The sequence below is a fragment of the Pundamilia nyererei genome, unplaced genomic scaffold (genome assembly GCF_000239375.1).
Source record: "Pundamilia nyererei isolate P.nyererei 1_Seehausen unplaced genomic scaffold, PunNye1.0 scaffold00022, whole genome shotgun sequence".
Classification (NCBI taxonomy): domain Eukaryota; kingdom Metazoa; phylum Chordata; class Actinopteri; order Cichliformes; family Cichlidae; genus Pundamilia; species Pundamilia nyererei.
The window spans coordinates 5,008,831-5,016,423 of record NW_005187423.1 but is presented as its reverse complement, the minus strand read 5'-3'; positions in this window follow the sequence as shown (position 1 = coordinate 5,016,423).

The following is a 7,593-nucleotide window of genomic DNA, read 5'->3' as shown; positions in this document are numbered from 1 at the left end:
TTTGTTATCTGCAGTAACAAAGTGTCTGAGTACTTGTTGTTATACTCTTTTTATTTCTCCACTCTTCTGTCGTTATTTCTCTGCTCTTTTTTTGCCAGTTGAGGCCTTTACCCCAGCAGGATGAGGCAGATGGCTGCCCTCTCTGAGCTTCGTTCTGCAGGAGGTTTATTCTTTCTGAAGGGGAATTTCTCTCTCTCTCTGCTCTCAGCAAGAGCTTGTAAAAGCTTTGCTTGATGACTGTTGTTGCCAAAAATGTATGACTGAATTTCAACTGAGAATTGTAATGCTTAGTTTTAACAGGACTACAGTGATCCTATAAATATTTGAGATTGAAGAGAGATGAAAGCATATACATCTATGTAAGTTGGGAGTGAGTTGTAACTGGGAGTGAGCTAGTAAACTGTATATATATAATTTTGTTTTTGTTAGCATTCTGTTTGTTTGCTTTATTGTTACACATAAGAATTGTTACTAATAAGAAGAATGTCTAATATGTGTCTAAATCTCTTTCTTTTGTCAGTATAGCCTTGTCAACATGAGGAACGAATGACTTTCAACTATTTAACCTGGCACAACTGACAATTTTTTATGTTAAAGCTGTCAGCGTTAATCTCGTTAAAATGATGTTAACGCCATAACCACAATAACTCGCCGTTAGCGAGTTAGCATGGCTCGCCCGATCCGTGGGGCTGCACGGCATCATCGCGTTAATGCGGTTAGCTCGTTAGCGCCGTGCAGCGCCACAGACGGGGCGAGCCACACTAACTCACTAACGGAGATTTGCCGCATTATTGCGGTTATGGTGTTAACGTCATTTTAACGAGATTAACACTAGTTGCCAAAAACTCAAACACTTTAAAAAATCTTGACAGTTCTATATATGAAAAAGTAACAATTAATATTAACTAAAATCAATAAAAACAATATTACTTATGGTGACTTTATCAGATTGAAATTACACAACTATTGATCAAAGTAACTCAATAGTTTTAAATCCAGGAAATGTTTAAATATGTATGTTTATATTCATAGGTTTTTTTTAATCCTATGTGGGATGACCAGACAGGATTTTAGTGGAGTATCAACGGTTAATGGTAACACATGATAGAGGAAAATCTGTACTGGTCAGGTAAGGGCTAAGGAGGCAGTTGTGCTAACCGCTGTCCTTCTTTAAAAGGGAATGTTTCTGAAGTGGCAAGGTTCATCGCTAGTTCATCACTGATTCAGTTGTATTTCTTTTATTCTTTATGTCTCTTGATCTCTTGTGTTTGATTTAAGGAGGATGAAATCAACTTTGAAGTGAGTCTCTCTGCAGCAATTGTCCCTTCAGAATGTCTTCAGAGGTCTGAGGCATTTTTGATTTTTTTTGCTGACACTTACATTTAATATCAAGGCAGAGCTGAGTGTAGATTAGCACCAGCAGCAATGATAAGCCATAAACTGTGTAGGAGTCTCTGTGAACCTGAACCATTATTATAGTCATGGTGAGCTGTAATCAGTAGAACCTGGCAGGTAGGCACCATTATTTTACATCATACAGCCTGATATATGAAGTAGAGATGAGAGGCTGTAAATGAGCAGGAACCTTATAGAGCAAAGAGTTGAAGGGGTTTTTAAGGCAAAGTGATTTACATGTCAAGGGTAAAGAAATAAGAAGATATGTGTTTTAATCTTAATAGGAATAAGAGAAGAAATAAGAAAATTACTTAATGCATGATTATAATTACATCCCAGTGTGCAAGTCTATTAGGATTCATGGTGATGTTTTCTCAGATTGGTCTGAATTTAAATCATTCCCTTTTGAATTAGCTCTTCTGAAATATAAGGAAAAATGGATTTGATGCATTTCAAGTAAATGTAATTCTACTCATGAATTTTCTATTGCATTTGGATAAGAAATGGCCCCATTACCTCCGAAAAAAGAGAAATGCAATATTAGAAAGGTTTAAATTAAAGGGTCAAACCTAACATTTGCACATTTCCAGTCTCTTTCTCTGTCAGGAAATCTGGTTTGCATGCAAGTTTTTGCAATTCAAACAAAGCCATGTTTAAGTTAGTAAAGTGCTTTAGCAAAGCTTTTGGAGAAAGGTCAGCCGTTCATCATTGACGAAACCAGAATTGCTGTTTTTGCTCTTTAAAAAGGAAATATATATATATATATATATATAATACTGGATCAGTTTTATGTGAAAGGACATATCAAAAAGTACTGAAGCAAATCCGGGGGCTTATGTTGGTGATATTAGTATCAGGGAATTTACACTTGTGGTGCAACAATGTGGTTATATGATCACCCTCTAAGTTTTATTGCTAAGATTGATTGCAGAGCAGTGCCCATAATTCAGGTATGGTAAGATAATCTAATCTTATTGTAAGATAATGTAGCAATAGCAAGAAAAATTAATGATCACAGCCACTGCCACAGAGCCTTTGTCAGCTGCCGTAGGCAGGGTACACGAGAGGTCTACAGTTCATCCCAGCCATCCATTAACCATTATCTACAATTACTGCTGTCTAACTTTGCCCCTAACTTTTGTGTTGGCAATTAAACGGTAAATGAAGGTGGTCATTCCCTGCATAAGAGAGTTTGCTATTCCTTGAACAGAGCTGCAGACCAGAACCTGACATAATTGGGCTTAATTTAGACTCAAAAGACAGACTCAAACACAGACAGTAGTTTTACAGCATTTATTGAATAGCTATATTGAATGAACTGAGAGCTGGTGAATGGCTTGAGACAGCTCTTGTGATTAAATTCATCAGAGTTGCTTGTCAGTTCCTGGAATTGAAGCACATAAGGGTTACGAGTCAGACAAGCTGGTATCCAGAGTGAGCAGGCAAGTGAGTAGTTGGTATGTCCTTCCTTTTGGAGGTACAGGGACTGAGCGGATAACTCGGTGGAGTGTGGCTGGCTGTGTGAGCAGAATTCCACAGGACTGCAGGTAAACAAGTGAGCAGGCTTACAGAGCAGGCTCTGAACTGACAACTACGAGACAGACAGAGAGACTGGGTTAGCAAATTCAGAATAGTAGAACCAGAGGTTATCAAGGAGGGCCTGATTATCATCACATTAACAATCAAGCCTTTAAATATCAGATGCTTGACAAGATCGTTAAATGGGGATAAAACACTCTCTCAAAGACAAATTAAGCCACTGCATTATGACATTATGGTGAGTTGCTGGTTCAAAACTTTGATTTTTGTACACATTAAAGAAATATATAACATGGTATTTTTGGGGTGCACTTTTCAACATAGCCATGCTAATAATTTTCCTATTTTCAGCCTCTCTGGTGGACTAAAGGATTTAGTTGTCAGCTATGGCCTAATCTTTTTACTGTACATGCCGGAAATGTCATGTTTTGCTGTGTGGCAGGCAGGATGTAGGATCCAAACGCAGGACTCGGAGACAGAAGGATTAACTAAAGGTGGCAGCTTTATTACTGAACAACACAAACTAACACTGGGTACATGAATGCTGAAAGGAAACCAACCAAAGATGAAGCTGGACTAAGAATCTTGCACTAGACTATGAATAACTAGACGAGCCTTGTCTTTTCACGACGTGGCTAGAGACCATGAGGCTTTCACAGGAACACACTGTAACTGCAGAGAACACGACAATAAACACAGGAAGAGTGAGGATTTAAATACACAAGCAGATAATGAGAGGATGGGAAACAGGTGGAAACACAGCTGGGAATAATCAGACAAAACAAGACAAAGGGGAAGCAAAACTGAACACACTAACATAGGACATGAGACTGTCAAAATAAAATATGACGTATGCACTGAGACATGACTGACTGGATATGAAATGTGGAACACAGGGAGGGCACAGTGACTGAAACTAGAAGCTAAAAACAAATATAACATGAACAGAAAACCATCAAGAAAACTGAAACCATGAATAACAATAATCGAGGAATATAAATGAAACACAAAACACTGGATCGCAGACGTGGCATTAAAGTGGCAACAATCCTCTCATCCAACTCTGTGGATCACAAATCACATGAATATGTTCCTCTCAATTTCAACAATTAATCAGGAGACTATTTTACTTACAAAAGCACTGATTATAAAACCAGGGTAAACATCTTGGGTCCAATTAAGACAACAAATACAATAGTGAGTGTCATAAATTTCATGATGCTGCTGTTCGTTGATTGTTTATGTCGGGTATAAGAGCTGATAGCAGTTCTGTACTGATGATTAACTGCTTAAGTAAGTGGTATGATAGCTAGAAGACTGACACCTGAAAGACTCTATTTATTACACATGAAGCAATGGGAAAACAGGATAGACATCTTTTTAAACAAAAACTAAAAAAATCCACAAAGAACAAAAGTTCTGAAAAAGTGCATTTAGATAAGTTTTTCCAGTAGCAATAGTTCAACTGCAGATACGAGCCATCACATAAATTATGTTTACCTGTCCAGGAGACAAAATGGCCAAAAACAGCATTAGTTTGAATTCATTTGGTATGACTCAGATTTATTCTCCTTTCAGCAGCATTTCTTCATGCTCTGTGAGGCGCATGAAGAAGGATGGTGTACAAAAGGGTTTTAGTTTTACAAACTGCTTTTTGGTCCTTTTTTTAAGGAAGCCTGAGCTGGTTGAGCCGGGATATTGTTAAGAGAAGTCCCTGGTAAGTTCTACAGGAACATTACATCAACACACAGATGGGAAAGTGTTTTTAATCTTGTTGAAGTTTCCCTTTAACTTTGCCTTAGTTTGTTGTTCAGTATCATTAATTCTGACACTGGATAAAACTGATTATACACATGGCTCAGTTAAACCCAGGATTTCTCAGTCCAGCTGTACCGGTGTTCACTTGAAAGAGTAGTAGGCATTAATCATTAATCAGATGTGTTAACACCCAATAGCTTCTTAAAATCTCAACACTATTATTGTCTGCATCTTTAGGGAGAAGTGAAGCGAACATGTCTGAGTTTGTGTGTCTGTGTTTTACAACCTGAGATTCGCAGGAGGGGCACTCCACAGACGGCTCAAGAATGTTTTGGTGAACCTCGCTAATGGGGGTGAGGGTGCTCATTTAGCACACTGATAGAGTCTCATTTAATCCTACAGATGTGTCTTATCAGTGTTTTCCAGTTTTTATTACCTTACTTCCTCTACTCTGTATTCTATGCTTATTTTCTCTTATTTTTCCCCCTCAGCCTGTAAAAACTGAAGTTGGAAAAAGTTGGAGAAAGACAGAAAAAAATAGCCTCATGCTGCACTCCATAATGTGATTGCAGGCACAGGGCTGAGGAGTTTGATTGGGTGTGAATGGTTTTAATTAAAATCTGAACTAGCATAGCTCACTACATCATTGGAAGAAACCACCAAGAAGAATCAAACATGATGATGGTGATGATGATGATGATGATGATGATTAGCCACCCTTTAATATATTTTTAAATTATGCATAATTAGTAAATCTAAAACACCTTCATTTAGTGACAGGTCACTGTTATTTTTGTGCCTGGTCTCATTACAGTGCATTTTTGTGAGTTTCCCCTTCAGACCACAACATTTAGGGAGGTGAATTACTGAGGTTTGCAGTAGGCAATTTACTGCTGTTTGTGCCATTATTTGCCAAAGCAGCATGTACTAACTCAGTCGTGCTTAACTGTGATAGATGTTATCAGCTCAAGTAATCGCCTAAGCTGTGTTTCCGCTGTATAGTTTGTAATTGTGTCTTTACCCAAAATGTTTAAAGCCAAGTCCTGATTATTTCTGGTCCTGTCTGTGGTATTTTAATGCAGCAAAATGGGGATTTAATGTGGAGGAAGGGAGGAGGAGAATAGTTGCTCAGTGCAAGATGTACACACGATATGGATATATATGTTACGGGGGTGATGAGTAAGAGAACCCAGACGCGGATCGCTCGTTAAGATTGAACAGTGTCTTTATTTACAGTGAAGCAAATCCAAAGTAATCCATAGTGCTAAGTCCCTTCCGTGCTCCCCTCGTGTGTCCATACGACTTTCGTGAACAGTGACGTCTCTCCTCTCGTATCTCCGTCTCACTCGTAGCCTGGAAAAAAGGCAAACAGATGCGGTTAGCCTCCCTCCGCTATCAAACGTTTGTCTAACACTCGCTGAATTCGAGTCACTACCCGGCTTGGTGGAATACTCCAGCGCTGTCTGTCACTCAGCCACACCATTAAATAGTTCTGTCACAATGGTGGATGATTGGCAGCAGCTGGCGAGGAATCAGTTGCAGGTGGGACCACTCAGAGTGGCGGAACTTCCGGGTCGGACATCTCCCGTTGCTACGCAACCGCGTAACAACTACAACGGAGACAAAAACAGAGCGGGAGAACAAACACACACACAGGTCGCCGGTCGGGGCACCGTCGAACCTGACAATATATGTAACTTCAGTTAGGATGCATTCGGTCATCTGCCTGCAGTTGGGTGTTTGGACAAATAATCTGTTCTTTACGTAACTTCTGCTTTCCTAAGCTGTCAAATATGATTCTGTCATCATTACTCTGAACCTGTCATTTTCTTTCCTGGCTTCAGCGAGCCAATCAGCTTCTGTCCTGTATACTTTAAATCTTTCAACTGCCATTCTGAGAATTCAGTCTTTTAGAGTCTTACAGTATTTCTGCGTCCAGCCAACTCTTCATCTTCACCTCGCCAGACAGAGATCCCCATCCAAGTATCCACCTGCTTCATTCCTGCCACCACCAGCATGTAGATACCAGGGGGAATCTAGGATGACCTATTTCCTATCATCACTGGAGTTTGTTCGGCTAAATACAAAAAGTTTATTACACAAAATCTGTATTTCAATAAATCATGTTTAGCTCCTTCACATGAGTTTCTCTGGTTGCTCTTCATTTGTGACTGAATGGAATTTGGGATTTGGCAGAAACATTATGCTCATTTTCTCCTGCCCACTGCTTTGTATGTGTCACCTCCGGCATCCCACAGCACAGAGAAAGTGAAATTGATGTGTGGACTTACAAGGTACGAGCATGGTAACTTCATTAACGCTGGAGCAGTCAGGATCTGGTGAGATTTGTCAAATGTGTTCTTTCCGTCCTACAGGTTAGCTGTTACACACAGATTTCAACATAACATTAGGGAATTGTGTGTAAATGATTAGCCTGTGGGTTGCTGAATCCTGTCCTCTGTTTTAGTTGTCATGATTCATACAGAGAAGGGTTGCCCCGTCCCCAGCCAGTCTCGCACTCGATGTCTGACCAAAGAATTAGCCTCATGTCAGAACACATTGATTCTCCTCTTGCCACCTCTCCCTGCTTTGAATTGTGTAAAACCTATGCTTCTATGGTATTCTTTTTTTCCATGTTACTTGTAGTCATCTGTTGCATTAACTGGCATCCTCAGCAAATCTGCTCCTTTTCACTGCATTTGGTAGATTGCAGTCATTAATGATATAACCCAGCCAAATCTGTATTCTTAAGTTGGTGCATTGTTAACCTGCTCAACAACATGCTGACATCAGTGTGTGTTTATTTATTTATTTTTATTTATTTATTTATTTATTTTTGCCTGTCCCGTTTGGCTCTTTTGCCATCAGAATTGTTGTCTAAAGGCAAAGAAAGATGCCCAA